Genomic DNA, 27,321 nt, shown 5'->3' on the forward strand with positions numbered 1-27,321 from the left:
GAGTGTAAATACGGCGCACATGCCTCGGAGTAAATTTTTTAGACGGGAAAGCCTACCTTGCATATCATTAACGCAAAGTAGGTGTCCACGCTAAAAAATGATGCAAACTCCATGGACTTTGGCGCTAGACGCGTCTAACGCCAAAGTATAAATATGGAGTTAGTTTTGCTTCGGAATTGCATCAAAAAAAACGACGCAATTCCGGCGCAAACAGAGTATAAATATGCCCCATGGTTTGTGAGTGCCCACATGTCCAATAGTTCTGGGTGGCAGCTCTAAAAAGCCTTGGGGATCGGATTAGGGCAAACACCCCCGCAGACCATAGTAGCATGCTTGCTGGGGGACTTCTCTAGACCCACCAAGAGCAAAGTGAATACAAGGTTCCTGGACTTGGCTCTGGCCCTAGTTAAGCGTAAAATCCTGATGACATGAAAATCTAGTCCTGGGATCAAAGTAGAAACATGGGTAAAGAAGGTCACTGAGTAGGCTGGAGTGGAGGGACAGATCCTGCGCTGAGAGGATGTGCAGGACACCAGACGCCAAGCTATGGCATGAGGTGTTGAATGGATGGGAAATATCATCAACACCGGGACAGAGAGGGGAATAGGAGAATACCAATGTACCAAAGTGCGGCGGATGAGTCAGACCAGGGTGGAACATAGATGGGTTAGTTGCAGACCAAGAAATATAAAGGGGCAATAGATGTAGGCCCCACAGGAGTGAATAGACATTACACCCCATACACCACAGATAAATAAATAATGTATAAAATGGGGAGGGCTATCTTGGAATGTTGAGGACAGATGGCCCATGACCCTTCAGGAATTAGATCGTCACCCAATGTGTCATAAAATGTAATAACTTTCCCTTCCACACACACACACACACACACACACCTAAGAGGAGGAAGTACCCAGAGATTTTTAGGTTACATTTTGGTTTAAGTGGTATTGTAAGCTATTATGCAGCCATGAACGAAAATATGACTCTCCCCACACCTGGGATCAACATGAAGAGAACACAGAAGGAGGCATACATGACACAATTTTCTCAATAGTGAAAGAATGTTGCTAATTACTTATTTTGTGCTACCACCGAAATGGGAAACATTGTTAAAACTATCTGAAATTGAAAATATGTGTTTGACAACAAAAAATGCAATAAAGATATCTTTAAAAAAATGTTTGGCTCAAATACTCTTATCACTAAGCATTTAGTTGTTCGGTGCAATCTAGACCAGATTCCTGTACATGTCTTGCCAATACATCAAAGAGTCTGATGATTGTCTCACTCCGAAATCAAAGGTGGAAATAATGTAGGTTTTAGGACAAGAAATGTACAACACTTGGCTATGTGAATTCATAGTATGAGAGCATTCCTGAGCTAGGAGACTATACAAAGAATATCACAGCAAAGGTAACTCCCAGAATGCGAACAACATGGGTTTACTCCAAGGTACAGAGAGCTTGGATAGAGGCACCTCAGAAAACACAGAGGTTTCATTAAATTTGAGGAAGCATTAATGATATTATGAGGAGAGTCAATTCTATTTTGGATCACACTTCTGGAACACACATGGTCATTGGCCCCATACTCATGAGTAGCCTGATTGGAGATGGTGGCAGTCAGTTGGTAAAAGGGATGTTGCAAGAGAACAAACTTGGCAATAAGGGTTGCCATCTTGTCACATATTTCACCCTTGACCCAGTGAATTGGAAATTGGGATTTGTCTTTGCCTTGGCTTCTAGCCGTTACAATGAGGTTACTCTTCTGACAGCCTAGCTATTCTTTTCATCTTGGTCACCCTATTACTTAATGTATAGGTAGCACAGAGGAGGGCCTTATCTGTGACCTCATTTTCATAAAGGATCACTGGGTCAGCCTCCTTTAACGCCTTCGATGCCAGGTCTTTACCCCTCAGGTGGCAGGCCATTTTTTGGCTATTTGGGTCAGTTCGCGCTTAAGCCCTCATAACATTTGGGCCACATGCTAGGGATTCTAGAGGTACCCAGACTTTGTGGGTTCCCCTGAAGGAGAACAAGAAATTAGCCAAAATACAGGAAAAAGTTTGTTTTAAAGAAAATAATGGGAAAAAAAAGCTGCAGAAGAAGGCTTGTGTTTTTTTCCCCTGAAAATGGCATCAACAAAGGGTTTATGGTGCTAAAATCACCAGTATCTCAGCTCTCAGGAACAGGCAGACTGGAATAAAAAAAAAACATTTTTCAACACAATATGGGCATTTTATTGGGACATACCCCAATTTTACAATTTGTGTGTGCTTTTAGCCTCCTTATAGTTAGTGACAGAAATGGGTGTGAAACCAATGCTGGATACCGGAAAGCTAAACATTTCTGAAAAGTAGACAAAAATCTGAATTTACCAAGGGGTCATTTGTGTAGATCCTACAAGGTTTTCCTACAGAAAATAACAACTGAAATAAAAAAAATATATTGAAATTCGGGTGAAAAAAACAACCATTTGTCTCCACTTTTTACTCTGTAACTTCTTTCTGCAATGTCAGATTTTTGAAAGCAATATATTGTTACATCTGCTGGACTCTTCTGGTTGTGAGGATACATTGGGCTTGTGCATTCATCAAGAACCTGAGGTACCCAGAGCCAATAAAGGAGCTGCACCCTGCAATGGGGTTTCATTCTCTACTGGGTATGCAGCAATTTGTTTGGTGAAATATAAAGAGTGAAAACTAGGTATCAAGAAAACCTTTGGATTTCCAAAATGGGCACAAGATAAGGTGTTGAGACGCAGTGGTTATTTCATCTGAATTCTGGGGTGCCCATACCAGCATGTGAATTACAGGGCATTTCTCAAATAGACGTCTTTTTTACACACTGTTTTAAATTTGGAAGGAAAAAATGCAGAGAAAGTCAAGGGACAATAACACTTATTCTACTATTCTGTACTCCCCCAAGTCCCCTGATAAAAATTGTGCCTTCCTTGCATGATGGGCCAAATGCCTGCAACAGGAAACTCAACAAAGACACATCATATTTTTACCTCGACAACTGATGTGTTTTTTGGAAAGTGCCTAGGTGTGGATTTTGATCTCTAGCTAGGCCGGCACCTTGGGAAACCTACCAAACCTGCACATTATTGAAAACTAGACACCTATGGGAATCCAAGATGGGGTGGCTTGGGCTCCCACCAGGTTCTGTTACCCAGAATCCTTTACAAACCTCAAAATGTGGCCCAAAAAACACTTTTTCCTCAAATTTCGGTGACAGAAAGTTCTGGAATCTGAGAGGAAACACAAATTTCCTTCCACCCAGCGTTTCCCCAAGTCTCCCAATAAAAATGGTACCTCACCTGTGTGGATAGGCCTAGGGCCCGCAACAGAAAATGCCCCAAAATACAATGTGGTAACATCATATTTTCCCAAAGAAAACAGAGCTGTTTTTTGCAAAGTGCCTAGCTGTGGATTTTGGCCCCTAGCTCAGCTGGCACCTAGGGAACCCCACCAAACCTGCACATTTTTGAAAATGAGACACCTTAAGGAATCCAAGACTGGGGTGGCTTTTGGGGCTCTCACCAGGTTCTATTACTCAGAATCCTTTGCAAACCTCAGCATTTGGCCCAAAAACACCTTTTCCTCATATTTCGGTGACAGAAAGTTCTGTAATCTGAGAAGAGACACAAATGTCCTTCCACCCAGCGTTTCCCCAAGTTTCCCGATAAAAATGGTACCTCACTTGTGTGGGTAGGCCTAGCGCCCGTTCCAGGAAATGCCCCAAAACACAACATGGACACATAACATTTTCCTAAAGAAAACAGCTGTTTTAGGCAAAGTGCCCAGCTGTGGATTTTGTCCTCTAGCTCAGCCGGCACCTAGGGGAAACCTGCCAAACCTGCGCATTTTTTAAAACTAGACACCGTGGGTAATCCAAGATGGGGTGACTTGTGGGGTTCTCACCAGGTTCTGTTACCCAGAATCCTTTGCAGACCTCAGAATTTGGCCAACAAAAACACTTTTTCCTCAGATCTCGGTGACAGAAAGTTCTGGAATCTGAGAGGAGCCACAAATTTCCTCCTACCCAGCGTTTTCCCATTTCTCCCGATAAAAATGGTAGCTCACTTGTGTGGGTAAGCCTAGCACCCATGACAGGAAATGCCCCAAAACACAATGTGGACACATGACATTTTCCCAAAGAAAACAGAGGTGTTTTCTGCAAAGTGCCTAGCTGTGGATTGTGGCCTCTAGCTCAGCCAGCACCTAGGGAAACCCACCCAACCTGAACATTTTTGAAAACGAGACACCTTAAGGAATCCAAGATGCGGTGACTTGTGGGGCTCTCACCAGGTTCTATTACCCAGAATCCTTTGCAAACCTCAAAATTTGGCAAAAAAACCACACTTTTTCCTCACATTTCAGTGACAGAAAGTTCTGGAATCTGAGAGGAGCTACAAATTTACTTCTACGCAGTGTTCCCCAAGTCTCCCGATAAAAATGATACCTCGCTTGTGTGAGTAGGCATAGTGCCCTTGACAGAAAATTCCCCAAAACACAACATGGACAAATCACATTTTCCCAACGAAACAGAGCTGTTTTTTTGCAAGGTGCCTAGCTGTGGATTTTGCCTCTAGCTCAGCCGGCGCCTAGGGAAATCTACCAACCCTGTGCATTTCTGAAAACCAGACACCTAGGAGAATCAAAGATTTGGTGACTTGTGGGGCTCTCACCAGGTTCTGTTACCCAGAATCATTTCCAGACATCAAAATTTGGCCCCAAAACTCTTTTTGGTAACTTCTAAAACAGGCGGCCACACACAGATCAGGCTTAGAAGGACAATTAGGGAAGTAGTTCCCCATCTCCATCTGGATACTTCTTCAGGCACAGACTTCACATTTCTTAATGGGAAAGTCTTTTTGGGAGTGGGAGGAATGTGATCAGGAAAGTGGTGATCTTTCAATCTAGCCACATCCACAGCCACAACAATACTGCTACTCTAGGAACTCTTGCCTGTTCCACCACAATAAGACTCTCTATCACCGACTCCTGAAATTTCCCAAATGTTGTCCTTGACTCAGGGAAATAATCCTTGAACACAATAAAACCATTAAAAGTTGCTAAATTAAACAAATGGATGGCCAACTTTTTATACCCAACGTAAGACTCACGAATAGTAGTGTAAGGTTCCAACCTCTGGTCTACTCTAGCAACACCACCCATGTGCTTAATGTAGTCTAAAATGCACATAGGTTTGAACGCTTCAGCAACTTGACCCCAAACAGCCACAGGTGAAGTACCATCATCATGATTGGTAGTTAACATGTAGACATCCCTTTTGTCTGCAAATTTCAGAGCTAGCAGCTCATCATTCGGCAAGGCACTGCACTGTCCCCTCTCAAGTTTTTTGCAGAGAAGCTCCCTTGGATAGCCTTTGCAGTTAGAGTGGATTGTGCCACACGCAACATTGTCCACTCTGAACAGTTCTTTGAACAACTGCACTCCAGTGTAGAAGTTATCTACAAACAAACGGTGACCTTTGTGAAACAGTTGTCTACCAAGTTCCCACACAATTTTCTCAGTAACTCCAAAAGTGAGCGCACAACCAGGGGGGTCAATACTGGAATTCCTACCAGTGAAGACCTGTAAATTATACACATATCCTGTATTACTTTCTGACAGCACATACAATTTAATTCCATACCGTTCCCTCTTGCTAGGAATGTACTGCTTAAAAACTGCCCCTTGAACAGGACCAAAGACTAATCTACAGATATTTATTTCCCTGGAACATATACCTCTGAAAACCGATTCACAAAATGATCAAGGACAGGCCTAATCTTAAAAAGACAGTCACAATCAGGGTGATCTTATGGCAAGGCTAAAGCATTGTCAACAAAATGCAGCATCCGAAGAAGAAGCAAATACGATTACGAGCCATGGTTGAAGAAATATAGCCATTGCCATCAAGGGACTAGTAGACCAATAAGAAGCAAGCAACGGCTTCCTTATCAACCCCATCAAAAAAGTCAAACCTGAGAACTATTTCAACTTTTCCAGATTTGTGGGAATCAGCTGGGTAACTCTAGATTGAGGTCTAAGTCTGGCAGCGTTGTCCCTCAAATACTGCTCTGCATATAAATTAGTCTGCTCAACAATCTCTTCCAAAAATACATCACCAATAAACAACTGAAAGAAATTGACAGGAAAAGAGTTATCCGTATTGACTCTACACCCTGAGAGACCAGTAAATGCAGGTAACTGTGGCAGCTCCATGTTTGGGGCAATTCAGGTGTCAGGTCTTACAAGGGGAACCCTTCAGCCCGAGGTTGCTGCACTATTGGCACATCAATGTCCTCCTCTAAAACAGGCCCTTCATCTGCACTGAGAGTGGCTTCCTCATCAAATGAATCCTCTTGGACAGAAAACTCACTGCCAGAATCTTTCACTTCCTCCTCCGCCTCAGATGCAGAGTCAGTCTCATAATCATGGTCAGAAAACAACTCAAAAAGCATGCTGAGCAGTCACTCTGTGGCTAGCCATGATCCTTTCTAAGAACTGTAACTTTACAAATGTGCCAAAAACAACCAGCACTGTCTAAAATAAGTTATAAACTAAGTGTGGCTTCATCAAAAGAGTCATATACTCAAAAACGATACCAGTCACTTTCCTGAAAAAGCCAGACTCACCAGCAACTACTCTGCACAGACACCAATGATATACCACTAAAAAGAAAAAAGAAAAGCGAATTAGACATAAGACAACACAAATATCATTGTGCACAAATCTAAGGGCAATTTCACACACAATCCTGCATTGAGTACATCACCTACAAACATGTAATTCAAGCATGTCAAAAATACTACTTTGGAGTAAATTGCTTTTACTTACCTAAAATATGCAACTATGCAAACCACAGGTCAGCTACTGCCAAAACAGCAAGGATCCACAGGAAAGGAAGCAAAAGATTTGAGCTAGAACAAAAAGGAGAAATTAACTGTTAAAATCACAATTACAAATACTTTGCCGGTTGACAAACACCCCGCTACCAAGCATTTCCAAATTTTCCCTGGTGTCTAAATGGATTCTGCCCCTACTGGGGCCTACAAAGAATAGGCTGAACTGCCCCCAGGGGGGCAGAAATGGCCATTAGTCATGTGCCCCCTTTGGGGGACGACCCTTGCCAAAGGGGACGCCCCTCGCACAAAACACACACACACATACACAAGATCCCTGGTGCCTAATAGCCCCCTTTGGGAGCAGATAGCCCTAAAAAATAGGCCGATCTGCCCCCAAGGGGAGGCAGAAATGACCATCAGTCATGTGCTCCCTTTGGGGGGTGACCCTTGCCAAACGGGATGCCCCGCGCAAAACACACACACACACACCCACCTACACAAGATCCCTGGCGTCTTGTTGGATTCTGCCCCCTTGGGGCCAGATGAGTCCAAAAAAAATAGGCCGATCTGCCCCTAAGGGGAGCAGAAATGGCGAACACTAATGTCCCCCAACACACAAAAAACACACACACACAAACTCACACAACTCAATCCCAGGGGCCTAGTGGGTTTCAACCCCCCCCCCCCGGGGGGCAAGATCAGCTGAAAACATGGCCTATCTAGCCCCAGGGTGGGCCGAAAACATGCCGGATCTAGCCACAGGGTGGGCTGAAAAATACTGCTCCCAGGGCAGTGACCCTTGCCTCAGGGGTCTCTGCCCTAAAACATTAAAATACATAAAATCCCTGTTGTCTAGTGGGTTTCGAATCCCCCGGGGGCAGATCGGCTGAAAGAAATGGCCGATCTGCCCCCAGGGGAGGCCGAAACACGGCTACGCTTATGCCCCCAGGGAAGTGACCCTTGCCCAAGGGGTCGCTCCCCAAAATAAGCCTAAAACAATCCCTTGTGTCTAGTGGGTAGATTCCTGCTCCACGATTGCGGGCCTCGCCCATGATCATGGAGCTGGAATCCACTCAAAACAGGCACAGTGGGAAAAGAAAAACGTTTTCCTTTCCCCTGTGTCTGTTTTCCCCCCTCCAATCCCCTCCTCCCCAGGAGAAGGACTCACCTGCTGGACGTCCTCTCTCCAAATGCGCTAGAAGCAAATGGCTTCCAGTGCATCCTCTGCAGCATTTGATGACGTTGGCACGCTGAGAGCATGCTGACGTCATCAGATTGCCATGGGGGTGGTTGGGCGTGGAAGGGGAAGCAATTCCCATTCCATCCCCACTGGGGGTTGTGGGTGGGAGGCCCATGGGGGAGCGTTAGCGCTCCCCCCATGGGTCGGGTGCGGGACAAGCCCTCGGCACATGGCAACCGTGGCCGAGGGCGAGCCCAGCTCGTCCACATCACCTAAGGGGTTAACATCATATAGACCTTCTCCAGGTCATTGTAAAATTGGTGTCTGAATCTTAGTCCTAATATTTCATTCCACATTATATGGCCCATAATGTCTCTTTCTGAATTAATAGGGAACACAAATTGCTAAGGACAGAGAGCCAGAACTTATCCAGCCAAAATTGGATATAAGTCTCAATTAAGATTTCACAATGAACTAGGACATTGATCATCTTCTCTGTCTTCCTCCCAGGCTTTCTGAACTGAAGGTAAAAGTATGCATGCTGCTGGATTATGTGCAAACCCCTGACTCCATTCCTGATGTATCCCTGTCACAAACCCCTTTAAGAGTCAAAGCCCAATTTGACAGATTCGTAAGGTGGAGCCTCATCTTAACCTGGCTGATTGGCATTGATGAAAATGCCATGAAACCTTGTGGAACTCACCCCTTCATAAGATCTGAAGATGTAGTGAGCTAATGAGATGCCAGGGAGTAGGGTAGCTGCAGGGGTACAGTCTTGACCATTATGCATAGATGAAGGGGTTGATAAAAACAAGGAGAATTGAGATGATCTTCTGACACAAAATAAACAGTACAGATTCTGCTTTATTGGGTGTTACTGAATATCTAAGACAACATCTAGATGATTGTAGTACAGCTGCACTCATCCTACTGGATTTGAGTGCAACATTTGACACGGTGTCCCATTCTATATTGGTTGACAGGCTAAAGACACTTGGCCAAAAAGGCGCAGCTCTGAGCTGGCTGAATAATTTCGAACTGATTGTGTGTTTCAGGTTTTCTCGTCCGAGGTGAAATTTAAGCCTCAGGCTTTGTCTACTGGTGCTCCCCAATGTTCAGTCCTAAGTCCCTTGTTATTGAACATCTATGTTCAGCCTATCTAATTGAGAGCTGTGGGCTTACCCTCTTTTCTTGCGACAATGACACACAGATTATATTTTCAATGGCATTGGCCCAGTATCTGGACCCATCTATTTTGAACCTGGGCTTGAGGAAAATCTTAGGTTGGATGAAAAAATATTCCCTCAAGCTCAAAGGTGAAAAGTATGGAGGTTCTTATTGATGGCAACCTGACGTTAAAACAACAAGAGACAAAAGTAATAGCTACTTGTTTTGACATTCTGAAATGGCTAAAAAAGATAATTTTGCTTATTCCTCCATCATTGCAGAGGACTGTTATTCAAGCTTTAGTTATAGCCGGACTTGATTATGGAAATGTGCTCTGTTTAGGCACAGATAAGGCAACCATTCGCTGTCTTCAGCTTACTCAGAAAGCTGCTCCTAGGATGCATTTTCTTCCTACTAAATCAGCTTCTGTATCTCACCTGCTCAAGGAACTACATTGGCTTCAAATATGTAAATGAATTGGGTTTAAGGCTCTCTGTTACATGTTCAAGGTTAAACAGGGAAAGGGTCCACCCTATATTCAGGTGCTGATGAGGCTTTATTAGCCCACTTGTTCTATCAGGTCTTCCCATCAATCTATTTTTGCACTACCAAGATTTTGACTTGCACAAGGAAAAGGGTGATCCTTTTCTTATGTGGACCCCAAACTCTCGAACTCCTTGCCTAATGTGTTAAGGACCTGTAATTCTTTCTTATCCTTTTGCAAAGGACTGAAGACCTGGCTCTTTCAACTTATTCTCCAACCCATCCAATTTGAGGTTCTGGATCTGCATGTACAACCTTGTCCTTCTGTACCGGGAAACCCTCTCGGGTATCTTTGCACACTATAAACCTAAATTAAACAAATTGAAAAAAAAAAATAAAAAGACTAAGGGCCTTATTACGAGTTTGGCGGTTGCATGAGCCAACTTCCAAACATACCCATGGCATCCCCCAGAAAGTATTGTAATGTTCCTGCTATGATGACTGGCAGGAACAATGTACTACATGGTCCAGCCGGGTGGACCGGTGGGAACAGTGCAAAGATATGGCCTTGGTTCCTTTAAGGGAGCTGAGGCCAATACCACAGCACACCAGCACAATCGAAATGTACACTGCAGTGCAGACAGTGCACATTCGGATGGTGCTTGGCAGGGGGGGCTCCGGCACTGGCTTTCAACCAGCCTTTCCATAGTGGGATCCCCTCCATGGAAAAGCTGGCAGGAAATCTGAGTTGTGATCAGCCAGGCGGTGCTGAGTTCAACTCCGACCACTATCCATGTTCCTGGCGGTGATGGTAGTCCCCTGGTGCGTCCGCCAGCCTGGCTTATAATGTGGAGGTCAGACCGCTACAGTTGCGGAGGTCCGACTATCACCGCAAGGCTGGTAGTCAGTGGACCACCAGCCTCGTAATGAGGCCCTATATAATTGAATGAGACCTAATATTAAAATGTTGAACTAATGCATTAAATTTTTTAAAAAATATTTAAAATGTAAAACCTAAAACAAATTATTTAAAAAAAAATCAAAATTGTAAATCATAAATTAAATATTAGTAATAAATATATACAAACTGGAAATTATGCAGCATGCAATATTAATTTAACATAAATGTTCTTGTCAAACAAAAAAGTTTGAAAACAGTATGTATGTCATATATATATACACATATATATATATATATACGCATATATATGATTATACAATAAATAACATTTGAAAACAAATAAAATTCGAAAAATGTGTTACATTTTATTATATTAGAAAAATGTGAGTAATTATATAAAAATATAATATAAGTAATGATATGGTGACATTTTCTATTCCTACTTCCATCTAATCATATTGGGGAAGGTGTTGGATGCTAAAACTATGACATTTACTATCACCATTAAAATCTAACACTTTATTATATTTCTAGATGTCAACAACACTAATAAAATAAAAAAAATTGTTTCAACTACAGAGAAATACAATTAAAAGAAAGAACTTCAGACTAAACTGATAAAATTAAGTATTGACGTCCCAACATAACCATTAAAATTGTGTCATTTAGGGTCTCATTACAAGGCTGGCAGTGTGGAAACGGTCAGGGATGCGGCTGCCGCTGCAGTGGTGGTCTGACCACCACATTAAGGCCCCGGCGGTTAGACCGATGGGCCCGCAATGGTGGATATCGCATCAGCCAGGGCTGCGCTGCATGACCTCGTTCGCTGCCAGCCTTTTCATGGTGGCTTTTCCACCATGAAAAGGTTGGTGGAGAACAGGTGCAGGGGTCCTCAGGGGGACCCCTGCGCTGCCCATGCCCTTGGTGTTTGCAGTGCAGGAGTCGTCCTGCCCAGCATCATCGCAAAGTTTACTGTCGGCTGTGCGAAGGTGGTGCAAAAGAGGTGGTGTAGTAGAGCAGAGTAAGACCACATTATAATTGTACATCATTTAAACTCAATACACTCAAACCTGCATATGCAGCTGCCTTCATTTATTCGTACTTTCACATGCGTCAGAGCTCCTGCTTTCAGGACACTTAGGAGATCAGACATTAGTCTCACAGAATCTTAGAAATGATCAGAGCTGGCTTGATATGTATTGTCTACCCAAAGCCACATGTTTTAAAAAAAAATAGTTAGTCTTCGAAGGAAACTGCTACGGGATGCTGCCTAAAGATAGTCATATCAATTTAACTGTCACTCATGTGGACAACTGCTTTGTTATGTATGTAAATATTTCGCACATAAACATAATTATGATCATCATACAATCAGAGAAGGAGAAGGAACTCAAATATCAGGAAATGAGCAGATTTTACTAAGAAGTTCTACCACATAAATATAGAGGTAAGGCCCTAAGCGCAAGCAAATTAAGCAGGCACATTATACTGCAAGCAATAGCTAAATAATCAGCAAGCAAGTTGAAATACACAGAACTGTAGGCAGACAACACAAGTTACTCAGGATCAACATAAAGGTAGAAAAGGAATCATAGGACAAATGTGTACCCAAAAAAACACGCTTGGGTTTATTATATTTAAATTTGAAAAGACCAAGGCCATTGGTCAGTTCATTCTGAAATGCACAGGCACATCATTGTGCTACCACTTGACTCCTAATTGCCAGGGAACCTCCACAGGAAGAGGCATCAAGTGTGGCAGGCAGGCATCTCATGGATCATCTTTGGGGGATGGCGGGATCGGATTTGGGAAGGGTTGATTTGTATTTGGGCTTGGGAGGGGTAGAATCCTTCTTAGTGGGTGGGCTTCTTCTTGGGAGAGAGGGGTGTGGGTACTTGCAGTGGGGGCAGGTGTGACAGGGGATGAACTGGAGATGGAAGGGATGGGTTGGCAGGTAGGTCAGGCCTCTTGGGTTTCAGAGAGGGAGATGAACGGAAGCAGGGAAAAGTCAAGGTCAAACAAAAACACTTACTTAGGAACAAAGGGATGGTCAGCAGAAGAGGGTGTGATATGGAGGATGAGGGAGTGGTTATCCACTGTGTCGGGGTGGAAGTCTTGGGTTTGTGCATGTGGGAGGTATGCTTTTGCTTGGGTGGTGTCTGTTGTATTGGTGAGAGTGAGAATTTTCGTGTCTTGGGGGCTGGGAGGTAGAGGTACTGGATGATGGAGTGGTAGATGTGTGTGTGTCTGTTGGGGTGGTGTCTGTGGGTATGCTGGTAGTGGTGGATGTGTGTCTGTTGGTGTGGTGTCTGCGGGTATGCTGGATGTAGTGGATGTCTGTGTGGCTGGGTGGTGTTTGCGGGTATGGTGGGTGTGATAGATTTCTGTGTGTCTGTTGGGGTGGTGTCTGTGGGTATGCTTGATGCCGTGTGTGTTACAGCGGGGTAGTAGGAGAGTCTGTGGAAGTGGTGACTGATGTGTGTGGGGGTTTCTTGTTTTCTTGCGTGCCTGTGTGTTTTGTGGTGCTTGTGTCTATGTGTGCTGCCCTTGTGTGTTGCGGTGGGTGCGTGTGGATCAGTCTTTGTGCTTGGGGTAGGTAGAGGAATGGGGGATTTGGATTGGGAAGAAAGCTGTAGAGGGGGGACAGAAGGTGGGGTGTGACTGACTGCCATCTATGTGGAGGTCAGTGTCTGAAAAGACCTCTGTAGGCCAGACAATGCACCATGAATGCCTTCCAGGAAGGTATTGATCTGCTGCAGTTGGGTTGCCTCTCCCAGGATGGCATTCAGAATGCCTGTCTGACCCACAGAGATCATTCTCAGGAGGCCAATATACTCCTCACTCAGGACAGCATGGGCAACAGGGGTTGAAGCAGAGGGGCCTGCAGAAAGGAGACGCCCACCCACAAAGGTTTGCAGGCATGGCCAACTGGGGTGAGGGGAGCAGCAGTGAAGGTGGCGATATAACGGGGTGATGGACAAAGATGGTATAGAGGTACACACTGATGGGTCCACCACCAATAGGGAGTGTCCAATGAAGGAAGAATCCCATGATGAAGATAATGGTTTTCTATTATCCCCCATGGCACTCCCCTCACTCTCAGGGCCACTGGGTCCCTTTTTGCTTGTGGTGTCTTGACCCGAGGTCCATGGCCAAATGTGTCCCCACTCAGCTGTGCATTGCCTCATTTGCTTCCCTGGGCTGATGCTTCAAATACAAAGAGAAATAGGACCATCACATGTCCATGATCACACTTGAACAACAGTTCCGATTAGCAGACATTTGCATGTTGTCAAGTAGGCCCCAACAACAAAATCCCCCTAAGTGGCCCATACATGTGCCACCCCATATGCATGCATGGCATCTGAACTGTCACCAGTTTCCCACAGGAAAATCAGGATTTCAGACAACTACAATTGCATGGCTGAAGCTGTGCAATCACAGTAACCATTGAACTAGCTGGAGACCTCATCACCCTCAATGCTTTGCCCCATGGATCATACCTCAGTTACCTGTTGTCATGCAATAGTAAGCCAATACAAACTGCATTTCCACAGATACCATACGAGGACATGCACACATCTGTTTGTCACATACAAAATGACCCAACAATAAGAACTGATGCTCCAAAATCCTGAGATGTTGCTGACAAAAGTATAGAAGCCTGGAGAAGGTGGCATGGAAATACTCATTTCACACTGGAACCAGTTCCACACTGCACACTTGACCAAGTGAGATTTGTCCCAATGGAGTCTTAAAGGTTGTGCTAATGTGTCTCAGAAATGCCACATTTGGCATGGAAATGGACACTGTAGACATTATGTGCAACATGTCTCGTAGAGATGACTCTAAACTCCACAACACAATGAATCTGTATGCCCCAGTGATATCACCATCAATGTCTGGCACCCCTTGCAAAGAAATACTCTCAGTGATTGAGATGCAATTAGTCCCTTGGATGTTGGAGAGGCCGAGAGACTTGCAAGTACTTGTTGAAGGCCCTCAACATATTGTTATATTGGAAGCTACATCATTGTCTCCATTATGGTCACGCAGAACAAGATGTCTGTGGATGAATGCTTGTACCCAAATACAAGGGATTTCAACATAACTGCAAGTCATTCCATGATGCATGCCAACAGTTAGGTTACAAACCTTGCCCATTTCACATGTGCTACGCACTTTGCTACATGTTTCTACATCAATGGTATGCGTCGGCCAATAAACAATGTTGACACACTCCTGTATGTGGCACAACATTAAATGTACCCCTATTGTAAATGTCTTGTTCCACACAAAGGTTGCCATGCACATCCATGTGAGGGAAATACAGGCATCATCCCATCAACACAGGTAGACCATGCATGACACAACAGCTTAAAAATGCTTTGCTAATGAGAAAGGGACACGTGTTGACTTGTAGGCACAACGAACGTTGGCAACAGTGATGGCACATAAATCACGTCAATGGACATTCCCTACTAACCCCACTATTGATTGGTAGCTACACCCAAAAAAACAATGTATGCTCTGTCACATGTATGATGGCCATCTTCACATTACAAACTATAGTGAGGCACCTGCACCCATCATACGCTGAAGAAAACTAGCCTCTGGGTGGAAGATGCCAAAACGCTTATTTAACCAGACAGATGGCTGAGGCCAGTGATCCATCACTTCCTTACCTTTGGCCTGTAACACTGCAGAGTAGTGGTCTGTTGAATTGAATTTATACCCACTATAACAACAAACAATACTTAATTGATCAATGTACACAGCCATATGTTGTCCCTGGAGAGCAAGTTGTTTGTGGATTGTACTCAGTTGTGTCCTATGCCCCTGGGCCAGCAGGCAAAGCACACCCGTATACAACACAGAAAATTTGCATAAACAATCAGTCACCTAATGTGTTATACATGGATCATTCCTAATCGTCAGGGGGAGTTGTAAGAACCTAACACATTCACTTGGTAATGTAACAGGCAGGAATATGCCCTGTACTCAACCCCATGTGGCTGCTGTACTCACCTCAAATGCCCATCAAGGTCTGGGAAGGCCACTATCAGAATGCAGACCATTAGGGGAGTCATGGTCCGATGGGTACCTTGCCCACGTTGCGTGGACATGCCCAGCTGGACTTCTGCGATCTTACAGGCCCAGTATCATTTGTCCTCCAACCTCTTCCAACAGTGGGTGCTTCACTGGCTGTGGACCCCAAGGGACTGCATCTTCTTGGTGAATAGCTCTTACTAGTTCATTTTTCTGATGGGCTTTGACCTGCATGGATACAAAAGACAAATCAAGAGAATATAATCACAAGTTTTATCACAACTGGTTGAGTCACATACATATCAGTAACACCAAGCTAGGACTTTTCTAAATTGTTAATACTCCCCAAATGTGAAACAGATGAGTCAATAAGTACCAGGACCTGTCTACAGACATATGTATTTGCATCTAAGACTAACCCACTACCCTGCTCATGGCCTACAATGACTAAGCAAGCTTTCTGGCATCAAGTAGCCCGTGCTCTAGAACCTGTACTGTGATATGAGCCACAATGAAACATCACACATCTATGTGGCTTTGTGGCTTCCTAAGGGTAAATCCCTTAGGCATGAATGGACAAAAACATTCCTACTCTGTGAGAATGACTCACTGCATATAGCCCCTACAGGCAACTACCAGAGAACATGCTTCAACATTACTCATGGGTAACAATCAGGGAGCTGCCATTTTGGGTACAGAATGTGTCTTATTTGTCCATTTATGGACATGTGGAATAACAAATGCAGACTCATGGCACTTTAGGGGGTGGGGTTCTCCAGTATGTACCTGCACCACAGAACACTCCCTCAGACATATGGGTCTATCCTACAGAGGTGGCATCTAACAAACAAATGCATATATTGTAAATTTTCTGCTGTGTGACCACACTATGGTGCCACATATCATGGCCTACCAGGAATCAACACACTTTCTGCACTGTGGGACAGTCAGTTATGCAATACGCCTGTACAGGCCAAATATGGCCTGAGTGAAGGATGACAACAGAGCGGTGGGAGTAAGGGACGTGTCATGAGTCTAAGACACGCATTGACAATGATGCTAAATGCACAGATGGGCTAGATTAATGACTTACCTTAGTGCCTATTCCTAAACTAGTCAAAGGAATGAGCCATTCAGGGCAGGTTTTACCAACAGTGCATCATATTGGCCACATGACAGGATCTGTTGGGGTTCAGGGAGTGGGCATAGTGCCACAGTCACAGCCTAGACTAGGTCTCATATTGGGAGATACGTTTGACAGACATTGGTCTATTCAGGCTAAGCAGACAGAACTTACATGACACCCCATTCCAATCACTTCCATGCATGACAATGCATCATGTAGTCAACAGCAATTTGGCATGTGGTGTGTGAGGCAACCTGAAGGGCAGAGTGACTCATGATATGCCTTTCACATAACAGTTTAGCAAGGACAGGTGGCTTGAAAGACCTGTGGCACTATACACATTGCTCACATGACTCTCAAATAACTCATACAACATGCATACACAGCTCATGCACATACATGGGAGTATGACATTTGCAACAATCATGAGGAAAGAGATGCCAGTGGATGGCAGTAATGTCTCCTTACCTAGTTATGCACATCCAACACAAGAATGATCTAGGACACGAAAACCCTCACACAACACAATGTGACTGAATGTAACATATGGCACTGCCCACCAATACCTGTGCATTGTCCATCCCATTGATACTACATGGACTGTAACTACAGGCACAAGTCTAACTGGCGCACATGGGCACATTCCAGACTGCGAGAAGGGAAAGGATGATGAGGAGGGAAAGGATGGTGAAGTACAGTGAAAATTGTGCACATGAGGTGCTTACCTGCTCCACTGGTGAGTGACAGAGTTGTCCATACAGGGGTATGACCTCAGTCACCAGCCTCTCCAGTTCCTCTGGTGGGAAGGCAGGGGCCCTATCACCTGCGGGATGTGACCTGATTGGTCCAAGAGGTAGCACACAGCAGCTCCAGTCGTGGGGGTGTTGCTGGCAGCAGGGTCAGGAGTCAAGTGAGTGAATCTGCAGACCATGGCAGTCACATCTGCCATGTACATGGTCATCATGAGTGGCAGACACAGCCATTGGCCTGCAACTGCCAATTGCAACATTAGCCTATAGCTGTGTCCACTAAGGTTGCAACTGCCTACCACCATGTTGACTTACACCGGCGGTGGCAGGGGCTTCCTAATGTCAAGTGGAGGAGGTCAGTCAGCCACCATTTTGGCACCCTAAAATGCTGTATTGGGCTTTAAATACTGCATCACACCTGCAAAAAAGGATTTTGACCTCACAAACATATTTATCCAGTCGCGTCATGTAGGTCCTACTACTCAACCACCATTGTAGTATGTTGCATGGCACAGATGGCATTTAACAGAGGGGCACAGTCCACCAAAGCCGGCTGTCATTTGGGAGGTCGGGATATACAGTCACATTTTGGGGGGCAATTGTGTTGCACATCTTTGAGTTTGGTCTACATCCATGCTGTGGACACATGTATGGAAAACCATGGGGTGCACATGTGATCCTTGTGTTTTGCAGCTGTGATGTGTCCTAGGTGTCATGTCTACCCATTCAGAAATGCTTTTTCACATGATATCATTGGCATGCATCATGTACGTTGCTGTGGACATGCTGACTAATGTTAGAAATCATGTCTTGTCATACATAGGTATTCAGGAAGAGGAAGGATGTGGCAACCTTCTGTCTACCACCCACTGTCAGACCTCCAGACCATGGAGTAAAGGAACATAATAACATATTATCACCTGGATAGGCAAACAATAGTGGACATAGGTCATCAGTTGGAGCCAGATCTGATACCAACTATTAGTTATTCAACCAGCATACCATCCATTGTACAGGTCATGTCAGCATTACACTTCCTAGCCACAGGGTTCTTCCAACATACAGTGGCCCTATCTGCTGGTAAATACCAAGCTATGTTCAGTCTGGTGCTGAAAGATGTCCTCTCAGTAATGTTTAAACACCTTGACATCTATATGCGATTTTTCTGATGGTAGGAATTAGCCCAATGTGAAGGCTGACTTCTATGATTTTGCATGCATCCCTCATGTAGTAGTGGCCATTGATGGTACACATGTTGGCTTGGCCCCACTGCAGGCTACTGAACAAGTTTCTCTCAACATAAATAACTTCCATTCCATCAACATGCAAGTTATTTGTTTGGCAGATTTCGACATTTCATATGTGTGTACCCGTTATCCGGATTCGCCCCATGATTCCTTCATAATGCAGAATAGCACCATTCCCTAGCTGATTTCACAACTTTACCCAGAGTGGGCCTTGCTATGTAATTCATGAAATAGATATATTTTCAAGCCTTCCCTCCTTGTTTTGTCTTTGTACAAGTACCTTCACCATGACATCCTCATGTGGTCATTTCAGAGTTGTGACATTGGCAGGAATCTGATGCTGTTCTGACATACAACATGGACTCGGATTATTCCAGTTAATGTTAGTCACAGATTTGAGGTGTATGAGACCTCTGCCAAGGCAGCTTGCCCAGTGTTTGGGTGGAAGGTCAGAATTGCACATTGGACGTGTTCTGGTGCTGTGTTGGGCCAATTGAATCATGTGTTTCATCATGTTAGCATGAAATATGTAGTCAACGATTGCGACCAAGTCATTCAGCCTTCACATTGGCTAAATATTACTCTTGTACGACCTGTATGTAGATGTGTTTCATCATCGCAGGCCACAGTACCTGTGCCTGTGCCACAACACTGATATATGTTTGTGTCATACCACCAGATGCATGGTCATTGGATTATGATGGGCCTGTGATCAGGGACTGTTACACTGATGTCTGTGTGTATCTTGGATTATGTGATCTCAGATTACTTTGGTGTGGTAGTTGATAGGGCTCAAGCTGCTCACATTTTCTACTTTAATGTTTTTCTAATCTACAGGACAATGTCCGACAAATCCCTCCCTTCTGTGGTATGGGAGGGGCTATTTGTACTTTGACTCAGTATGAGTCACACATTCTTGTGTCAAAAAAGGTCCAGTCATATGGCCAGCCTATGTTTGCACACTGGACTAAAATGGTCCTGGCACTTCTATGTATGAGTTTGTATGTACTGGTAGTAATCCTGAGCAGGACACTCTGTACCTGTATCATATTCCTCCTTACAAAAGTAAGTTATGTCATCATCATATTGTTCACATGATTTTACATCTCTGTATAGCAAAATGTTGAAATTAAGCAAGCAAGCAATGAGTTTGTAATGGCTGAAATTATTACAAGGCTGATGCAGAAAATAAAATTTTGACAGAAAAGAGTAAAAAATCAAAAGAAGGTGTCAGTCATGGTGAATGAAAGTATTGGAGTAGATGCCACGCCACTGGGAGTCCAAAGGCCAGAGTCTCCTCCCATTGGAACTGGTAGGATGTTCAGAATCAGTCAACAGACTGTGCAGCATGCAAACGAGTTCTTTTAGGAAGAAGTCACTTGCTGGCAGTGGAGGGTGTCTTGCCATCCGCACCTCCTGGATTCTTTGCCGGGTGTTTAGCTAGTGTGGTGGGTGGGATCTGTTGCTACAGAAGTTGGGGCGAGTTCATCCACTGGTAGGGCACCTGGCATTAGAAGTCATGTCATTCCCTCTAGTTCATACACTTGATAAATGTCATCCCCACAGGTGAGTATACTTCATTTGTGAGTTTCCAAAAAAAGGTATTTGGAGAGTTGAACACTGGACTGGTGTTTTGAGTTAGTGAAACAGGGCCTCCTGGGCGTTGTGGTCATGTAACACTCTCTAGTACACTCACTATACAACTGTTATCCTCCGCAGGCGAGTATACTTCATTTGAGAGTTACCAAACAGAAGTCTTTGGAGTTGAGGACACTGGGCTGCTAAATGAAATAACAGTGACAACTGAGGTACTGGGTTTTTCAGAACCAGTACTGATCCGGTAACCCAGCGGTGCCAGGGTACACCCAAAGACCTCGGGTACTTTCCTGATTCAGACCACAGAAACTCAGAGTCTTCTAGTTGAAGTCAAAGATCGAATTTATTGGCTGCAACCAAGTAACAAGCGTCCTAGAAGTACAACAGCACGGTTTGTATGTTCTCAGGAGACTGTCTCTCAATGCAAAGTCAGGTTTCCTTATATACAGTTTTTTAAGCTTCAGGCAAACATTCTTGACATTTTGGTTGATCATTCACATGTTTTCACTACAAAGGAAAAAACAGTGTCATGATGAAACCTCATATTTCATGTCATCCAACCCATAATAAATTACCCGGCAAGGCCTAGTATTTTACATCAGATAAGTGTGGACCCCCAATAAAAACGGGCACCTCCCCTTCGTAAAGTATGAAGAAGAAAAGAGCAGGTGCAGGTGTGAGCAAGATTAGGCAGGGTGTGTGAGCGATAATAAGGGTTTTATGGCATGGTGTGCCTTAATGCTATCTGATTCGGCCACTGGGAGAGGGACTGACCAAACAGGTTTGGCCTGAGGCAATGGTTCCAGCTTGCCCAGGTCAGAGAAAGTCAATCAAGGTGTACGTGTCCTTGGAATCAAATCTGACTGTATTATAAGCCTATGTGAGGGCAACTTTGAAAATGGCTGCCATGTATAAAATGGGAGCCACGAGTGCAGGACGAAAATGGCGATTTCGAGGTGAAAACGCTGCTGGAATTGAGCAAAAATGCTCATGCTTAGTGTACTAGTCATTATCGGTCTTTTGATACTAAAATCGTACTGCTGTGGCAAAGTAAATTACATGGGTCCAGAATTTTTAGAACCACAAACCCTCCTTTTGCCCTTACATAGGCAATAAACCTATTCTCATGCTAATCTGAGTCCAGGCCTATGTTTCTAAAGTCGTTGAGATGTTGCTGTAACATCATCCTAGTATTTAGCTTGTCTCTTGGTGCAGGTTTCCTTATGCATGATGTAACACAGAGGCCACATATCGCAGGAGCACACTGCACGCATAGACAGAACAGGAAAAGAATGGCCAAGATCATCCCAATGACCATCAGAGTCTTCCATCCAAATGCTGATATCAGTTCCCAGAACCATCCCATTAATGACCAATCTCCTCTATCTAAATGAATAGATTCGGAAATTCTATGCAGTTTGGAGATGGCCTGGTATACTGTTGGAGCGTTATCTGGGACAAAAACACAGCAACTCGATTGGATCTATGTACATACTCCACCCCGGTCTGCAAGTATGACATCTAATGCGACCCTGTTCTGAAGGGTCATAAGACGATCCGACTGGAGCTCAGCAGTCAAGTTACCAAGGGCACCAGCGGTTTCAGCCACGGTGGATTCAACCACTCTTATCAATTGCCTTATGCTCCTGCTGTTATCTATTTGTCCCCAGAACGGCAGAAAACCCTTTACGAAGTCCCCAAATTCTTGTCCTGCAATGTCTTCTTCACTGAAGACGCCTCTAACTATCCTCGTCTTGTGGTAATCTGCTGCTGCTGTGTAGGTAGGGGGCAACAGGAACGAAACGAAGCATGTGCCCGAAAAGTCAGGGGGCAACCATGTAAAGGCTCTATCATGGCAGATGAAATAGGTACCCTTAGCTGCCAAGAGCGGGGGGAAGGTCTGAGATGCGAAGACATATGTCTCAGTGCAGACGCTTTCCCCTAGCTGAGCTCTGGGATTCTTGCCAGTACCTTGCAAACACAGGTGACCCTGATGGGGTACAACCCAAATCAGGGAAGATATCTTAGCTTGCTCTTTCTCACTCATTGTGGCTTCATATCCGGTCATGTTCCATCCTATATATGCTATTGTCTCATCTCTGGGGATAGTCTCGTAGAAGATATTGTCCTTCATCATGTCTATGATACCTTTAACTAAAGCATTTTTCTTAGGGTTGTCTTCTGCAAAATGTAGGGGGTAGTGTGCATAGATGAATATCGTTCTGAATGCCCACACGGAACCATTGTGGCTGAAAGGCAGGATCAGATAAGGGATACCTTTATCTGCTGTGTGAGGCATAAGGCCACACACCCAACAGTTAGTTGTATTTATCACTAGTTGGTGTTGGTGCAAAAGCTGGATGAAGGAGTTATTAATGAACTCTAGTCTCCTAGCAGATTCATGTTTAGGGAGGAGTTGAAAAGAATGTGGGGAAACAGTGGAAGGAGGAGGTGTAGACGAGGTAGTGGGTGCCAATATCACGTTAAAACAGAATAAAACATATCCTATAAAAAACATAAGTATACTAAATAACATAAAAATGCACAGCAGCAAAACCCGTTTCCTGGTTGTCGTTTCACATATTCTCTTCTTGAAACTCAGTCTTTCAACATGTTCATGTTGGAAAGATTCCATCCTCTAACCGTTGCCGTTCGTGGCGGTTGGTTTACTTCACTTAGGAGTGTTCTGAATGTTCCAGGCCGCCCTAGAACAAACCAGACCTGTAGACCTTGTGTCCACAGGCTACCCCCCTAAGTCTTTTCAGCCACGATCCTACAGCTGAACCCGGATGGAGGTTCGAAAAACACAAAAAACAAAAAGTCATTCAAAAATAATTTTCCATATTGGAGAACTTTGCTAAAGGGAAGAAAAGTAAACTGTTTTATTTGTCCTTTATTCTTGGTCGTAGATTATAACGGTTAGTCCCAGGTATCGTGTGGTCCTGAAAAAGGAGTTCAGGTTCTGTAGTGTCCAATCGAACTGACGGTGATACTGCTGATTGTAAAATGTCATCACTTTCTTTCTCAGTGAGTGTTCCTTTTATTCGTGCATCGCTGAAAGGCAGAAAACGTGGCACGGTTTCAGTCTCTGAGTCGGCGACACCTTCCTGAACCCACCGGTCATATGGCAGAGGTAGGGGTACCCTTTTGCAATGGGTCCCATGGATCCAGTGTTTCTTCCCTTCTACTCGAACAGCTGATCTTGTGGAGAGAAGAACGAGGTGCGGTCCGGTCCACCTGGGCTGCTCGTTTTTGGTTCGCTGAAAGTTCTTTATTATAACCCAGGATCCAGGCTCAATGGGATGACCTGGAGATTCAGAGACCGGAGGCAGGGTGTCGTGGACCTGTTGATGTAAAACACGCAATTTAGCCGTCAATTCATACAGATAGTCGAGCAAAACAGGATGCTCTATCTCGCTAAACTTCTTGGGCCTGGGCACTCCCCATATATTGGCCGGGTGGCCAAAGACTATTTCATAAGGACTAAGTTTCACTCGTGAATGCACAGTCATTCTGGTTGATAGGAGTGCTAAGGGTAGAGCGTCAGGCCATTTAAGACCAGAGCTCGCTTGTATCTTGGCCAATTTTAGCTTTAGAGTGCCATTATAGCACTCCACTAATCCAGCTGATTGAGGGTGATTTGCAACGTGAAACTTTTGGTTTATGCCTAGCCCTTCGCATACTTTCTTCATCACTTGACCCACAAATTCACTTCCATTGTCACTCCAGATCATTCTCGGCATTCCGAATCTAGGGAAGAACTCTTTCACAAGGGCTTTGGCTGTGGATAGCGCAGTATTGTCTTTTAGGGGATAGGCTTCCACCCATCTTGAAAAGGCACAAACAACAACGAGTACGTATTTTAAGTTGTTGCACCTCTCCATGTGGATGAAATCTAGCTGCAAAACCTCAAACGGATACGTAGGATGTGCAAAATGACCAGCTGGAGTTGGGGTTCCTCTACCATGGTTGTGTTTCAGGCATACCATGCAATTTTTAACCACATTTTCTGCGCACTTGGGAATTCCTGCATTTTGCCATACTGGGGCCAACAACTTACAAATCCCTTTCACACTGATGTGAGCCATTCCATGAGCCATTGTAACCACTGCAAGCACATACACATCGGGTAGCAACCATCTCTGATGTTCTGACAACTCGACCCAACAACCATTCGCATCCAATTTACCCGTACTTTCTCTCCACACACTCAATTCTCTCTCTGTGGCTTCAGCTTGAATCGATTTCACGCTTTCTATCGTGTCTTCACACATTCCAACATCACCAATCCATCTTGCAGGGCCCGCGACATACATTCGGCTCATCACATTCCTTGCCGTTTCTTTTGCGACCTCGTCAGCAAATGCATTCCCACGACCAACATCATCAGTCACCTTTTTATGTGCGCTACACTTCACAATCGCAACTTGCAACGGTAAAGTAAGTGAATCAAGGAGCTCATTTACCAACTGACCATGCTGTATTTTAGTTCCATGCGAGGTCAGGAACCCACGTTCCTTCCACAAACGCCCAAAACTATGGGCCACACCAAACGCATATTGGCTATCGGTATAGATAGTCACTTTCATTCTTTTTGATACTGTACATGCTCTTGTTAGGGCTATTAACTCAGCTGCTTGGGCTGAATTGTGTGGGATACGTGCAGCTTCAACAATCGTACACAAAGTTGTCACAGCATACGCCGCAGTCGTGTCACCATTCGGGAGCTTAAAGCATGAACCATCCACCCACAAAGTACCATCACTCTATCATCAAGGGGAGTGTCTAGAACAGTGATTCCCAACCTGTGGTCCGGGGACCCCTGGGTGTCCGCAAAGCCTCCTCAGGGGGTCTGTGACTGCTTAGGAAATCTGACAATATTAACATATTAGGTCCTCGGTTTTCAGTAGTGACTCAGTGGGTGGGTCCCTGGATTCTAATAATGATTCAGTGGGGGACCCCGGGTTCCGGTAATGGTAAATTGGGGGTCCACAGAAGTCAGAAGGTTGGGAACCACTGGTCTAGAAGGTCTATTCTCCCTTTCGTTTCTTCTTCTGTTCTATGGAGACAATCATGTTGTTCAGAAGTATCTAACTCCGTCACAATTGGCAATAACGTAGCTGGGTTAAGTGTAGTGCATCTTTTTATATGTACATGGCTTGCTTACAATGTCAACTCGTAACCTGACAATCGAGCACTAGTTAAATGCTGTGTCTTGGTTCTGTTTAACAACATGTCCACTGCATGTGGAACCATTACGATTAATGTGTTGTTCATCACTAAACCAGCAGACTGTCGGATAGAAACAGCAGCTGCCGCTGCCGCTCTTAAGCAGCTTGGTAGTGCCTTAGCTACTGGGTCTAAGGTTGAAGAGAAATAGGCGCATGGACGCTCCCTGTCTCCAAACTGTTGTGTCAAAACTGCTAACGCACAACCTTCTTTCTCATGGACATACAATGTAAAAGGCTTGCTGTAGTTGGGTGTACCCAACACAGGAGCTGAACATAATGCATCACGTAATTCGACAAAACTTTTCTGACAATCTTCAGACCATGGGACGGGATTTGGTGTATTGTTACAAGTTAATGCCACCAAAGGTTTGGCTATTAACGAAAAATTAGGTATCCATTGTCTGCAATATGATGTAATACCCAAGAAAGCACGCACTTCTCTCTGTGTTCTTGGCACACTCATTGCTGCAACAGCCCTGATTCTCTCTGGGGTCAGTTGCCTTCCCTCCTTCGAAAAGAGATGACCTAAATAGGTCACTTCTTTTTGACAATACTGTAACTTTGAGAGGGACACTTTGTGGTGTAAATCAGACAAATGACGCAATAATGACAATGTTGCTTCTTTGCAGATCTCCTTAGTATCTGCAGCAACTAGCAAATCATCGACATATTGAATGAGAGTGGCGCCATCAGGTAACATAAGAGTGTCAAGCTGTGCTTTCAAAGCCTGACTATAGATAGATGGACTTTCACAATAGCCTTGAGGAGCTCTCTTAAAGCTGAAGCTTCGTCCTCCCAAATTGAAGCCAAAAATGTCCCTGCTCTCTTCGGCAATAGGGATGCTGAAGAAAGCATTTTTCAGGTCTATCACTGAAAACCAAGTGGCTGAAGCTGGAATCATTGTCAACAATGCAGTGATATCGGGGACGACTGGAAACTGTGGCACAACTATTTTGTTCACCTCTCTAAGATCAATTACAAACCTATAAACAGGTGGCTGAGTAGGGTCAGTACGCTTCACGACAGGCAAAACAGGACTATTGCAAACGTTGCCTCTTGTCTCTTCAATTACATCCTTCTCAATCAGATCACAAATAATTGCTAACAACGCTTTTTCCCCTTCACTAGAGATCTTGTATTGGGGAATACGTGACATTTTAACATTGGCTTTTAATGTTATCACATATGGCTGAATTTCCAAAAGACCTACATCATTAGGTCCAGTAGCCCAAAGAGTATTAGGAAGAGACGAAAATTCTGGTGGAAATCTGTCCTTTGACAAATACATTGGTGAAACCACTTTCTTACCCAATGTGAGTTGCACTCCAGAAGGAGAGCAATACAATGTCGCATACAATCTCTTTAACAGATCTAATCCTAACAAGTTCTCGCCACAACCTGTCGTCAAAATAAGGGGTGTTTCAAATTTACAAGGTCCAACAGAAAGAGATATAGGGTTAGAAATCGGATTTCTAACTGGCGCGCTGGAAAAACCTACTGATACATTTGTTTCGCCAGACAAAGGTGCGCCAGGGAGTTTTGAGTGCATAATAGAACTCTTGGTAGCACCAGTATCCAACAGAAAAGGTTCTGACACACCTGATGCAATCACCTTAACATAAGGCCCACTCTGATCTACTGGAACTGAAACAACTCCCTCTCTTTGTCTATGGCTGTCCTAGCAATCATTACTGTCCAAATGCTCATCCTCTGTATAGTAATCATCAGTAT

The sequence above is a fragment of the Pleurodeles waltl genome, chromosome 2_2 (genome assembly GCF_031143425.1).
Source record: "Pleurodeles waltl isolate 20211129_DDA chromosome 2_2, aPleWal1.hap1.20221129, whole genome shotgun sequence".
Lineage (NCBI taxonomy): Eukaryota > Metazoa > Chordata > Amphibia > Caudata > Salamandridae > Pleurodeles > Pleurodeles waltl.